Source organism: Buceros rhinoceros, unplaced genomic scaffold (assembly GCF_000710305.1).
Source record: "Buceros rhinoceros silvestris isolate BGI_N320 unplaced genomic scaffold, ASM71030v1 scaffold7294, whole genome shotgun sequence".
NCBI lineage: Eukaryota > Metazoa > Chordata > Aves > Bucerotiformes > Bucerotidae > Buceros > Buceros rhinoceros.
The window spans coordinates 10,361-13,909 of record NW_010407566.1 but is presented as its reverse complement, the minus strand read 5'-3'; positions in this window follow the sequence as shown (position 1 = coordinate 13,909).

Genomic DNA, 3,549 nt, shown 5'->3' with positions numbered 1-3,549 from the left:
AAATGCAGAGCTGTGGCTGCCATTGGCCTTTGCTGTATTGGCAGGAAGGCCGGCAGCTGGAGATGGGGCGTCCAGCGGAAGAAGGAAATGCGTCTGGGTATGGCTTACTGGTATATGCTCCTTCTCACCCACCCTGGCACTGTGGCGTGCTGGGGGTGGCAGAGCAGAAGACAGATGCAAATGGGGCAAACGCTGTCTATTTATCCCTTTCTTGATTCCTGCCACGGTTTGCTCAAACCTCACCTCCCAGGCAAGTTGGGAATGAGGCTTACCAGAGCCACCTGCTCCTCTTCTGCCTTGAAATACATGCTTGAGACAGGGATCGGCCACAATTAAAAGACCTGGGCTCTTACTCCTTGGTTAACTGCAGTTGCATTTCATACCCTCTCTCTCACCTTGTCTCCCTTGCTGTCCCATGTGTACCAGGAATGCAAAAGGTCTGAAGGAGGTATACTGCTGGGAGGAGCAGTCCTACCCATTTGTCATAGGCAACACCATGAGTAAAACCACTTGGAAGCAAAGCACCCAGCTACATAAGGCTTAGCATCTAAAATACTCCTGGAGACATACGGCTTTGTCCACCATAGATACATTTCCAAGGGGACAGAAGTTCATTCAAATTGTATTTGACAGAACCGACCAAATGCATGTCGAATTGAGCTTTCATGGTGCCTGTTGCAGAGTTTTCTGTGCAATGCTTAGCAGGTTTGCTTGCTAGGAGATACTGCCCACCACCTGGGGAAAACTTGAGTGTTTCTTTGTTGTTAAATAGCGGAAGGAAGGAGGCGGTCCTTGGCCCTACGTGATTCTCCTTGACCTCGTCCTCAGGATTCCTTTTCAGCTGCTTGTTTCCCAGACCTCTCGGATCTGATGCCTGTGTTCTTTGTACAAAAATAGTGAAGCCATGCAGGAAAAGGTATTTCCATTGCAGCCAAAACTTCCTTTTGGAGGGCAAAGGAAGACACAGTTGAGAAGACTTTGAGAGGATGGAAATAACTCTTGCTATGCGCCTGGGAGGTACAGGGGCTCAGCCAGTCCTTCCCAGAGTAGGTAGGACCATTTGGAACGGCTGGAAAAAGGCACCCTACTTGATTCCTACTCTTTGAGGCTGCCTGGCCGCTGCCGGTGCTGTGTCAGCAGGGCTCAGCAAAGCTGCTTGCGTTTGCTCTAGCAGAGCTGGCAGTGACGCCGTGCTGCTACCCCTGGCTGGGCTCATGCTGTGCCCTCACACTTGCACTCACAGCTGGCGCTGGGTTTGCCCCACTCCCTGCCACGGAGCCGCTACCCACATGCCGTCTCTACCCTTGTGCCCTGGCAGTCCCTTTGTAGCTAATCCCAGTGCCAAGGACATGCCAGAGAGGGATGGCTGTGACGTTTTCCAGCTGCTTTCCAGCATTGCCTTTAAATGGATCGGCCCTTTGCTCTCTGCCTGTGAATAGGAACAGCGACGCTCTGGCCTGCCGCCAGCGCTTGCAGGCAGGGCAAGCCCTGGCACGCACCAGAAGCCTACTGATGGGGTAGGTACAAGTGGTCAGGGATGCCACCTCTGGTGATCCTGCTGGCAGGAAAGGAGGCTGCTGTGACAGCCAGGCAACTGCCCTCTGCCACTGCAGTCACCCGGCTGGGCACAGATGTTCAGAAGAGCCTCCTTATGGAGTTGGTGGCTTCAGTAATTTCGGCTGAAATTCATTTTGCAGTGCATGCTCTGAGGCTGTTTATGGCCAGCTGGGACCTGGGCCAGGAGGACCATGGTACCCACTGTCATGCAAAGCAAGCTGGCATAAAGAATTAGGGTTGCGTGACCCAGCTCAAGCCAGGCAGAAAAACAGCCTGAAAGCACCAGCCCCCATCAAAAAAGCTAGCGGGACTTTTGCGCTGAAAAATACCAGGCACGGACTCGTTGCCTAACAAGTGCCAGAAGGGACAAATATCCCCTCTCTTATCATTAGCTACCAGCAGATATCTGCTTCAGGGGACATGTTGTGACTGCTGGAAATACTGCTGAAGGTGCCTCACTGCCGCCCAAAGATCTCGTGGTTGGAATTCCCTGGTACTTGTTGGTACATGGTTGGTGTCTCCAGGTTATTTTGCTGTTGTCCATCAAGACTTTGTCTTTTATGCTCTGTTCTGTCTGGGTGGAATCCAAGTGCCTGTTCTTGCCCCCATGCGGTGTACCACAAAGCAGCTCTTGGCAGACATCGGAGGACAGCGTTTCACTCTCCAGGCAACTGGGGCTGCTTTGTACCTACCGACAAAGGCCTCCTGGAGGTAGAAGCTCAGGGCCTCTCTGGTGAAGGGTAGATATGCTGGCTCACTAAGCAGACTCTTATTTCTGCTGCTCTGATCATGGCTTGAGTCTCTGTGGCTCCATGAAAGTCTCTTTCCAGTGGAACGTGCGGGGGTTTGCCCTGTGGTGATGAGAGCTCAGCACCTTTCAGGATCCATCCCACAGGCTGCAGAACTTAGAAACAGCAGGATCAGGAGAGAGAGTCTTTTAGATCTGACTATAACCAGCACTAAACTTGTCTAAATCTCTCTTTCACCGGCAAAGAGATTCCAGTCACTGGAGCCGAGCTGTCCCCTCAGAGGGGTGTCTTTTTGGCTTGACAGAAGCCCAAGCAGCGTCTCTCCTAGAAGAGTTTTTCTGTTAAGGTGCCACCTGCCAGCTTGGGGGCTTAGGAGAAGGTGGGTGCAAGGTTTCTTGGCTGTCCACAGGGCTTAAAAAATGGTCTGACAGACACAGGATCAGGCTCTGGTGGAGACTGACAGCCCCAGGGGCAAGTACACTCCCCCCAGATTCCTTTACCCCAGCACTGGCTCTGCTTTGCTGGTGCCTTAGTGTTCCGTAAAGCTCCATCCGTGCTGCAAACAAAGAGGTGCTGAGTTCCCACAGGTCAAATTTAAAACGCGAAACATAAATCACATCTGTTGGCTCATGCCATGCAAAATCAGCTGTTGAGGCTTTGCCAGAAATATTTTAGCTGGGGGGGTTGGTTTTTTTTTGGTTTGTTTTTTTTTTTTTTTAATCCACTGCCAGAGTAGAGCAGAAACAGAGGATTTGGGGGAAATCTTCCTGGGAGATGGCAGACTGCTGTCAGCACTGGTGCTGGCTCATCTCCTGGTACAGCTGCTTCAATTCAAAGGCTCCCAGCTCTTTTAGGCACCAGAGAGCACAGGTCACATCCGACAACATTCTGCAAGAAACTCTTCGGGATTTGTGCTTTTTAGTTAACGAGAGGCTTAGATTGCTGTCCCGGGTTCAACATGGAGGAACCGGATGCTCTCCTGTCTAGTATTTCTCAAGTCCCTCCTAGAGTAAGGTTCAGGCTCATCCTCCTGGCGCAGAGGACTTGGCACGGGACTTGGCACAGGATTCGGTGCTGGATTTGGCGGGAGACTTGATGGGAAACTCTGCAGAAAACTAGGCGTGGGACCCGGCACGGGACCTGGCACAGGGCTTGGTGCGGGACTTGGCACGGGACTTGGCGCGAGACTCGGCGCAGGAATCGGCACAGGAATTGGCACAGGACCTGGCGCAGGACCTGGTGT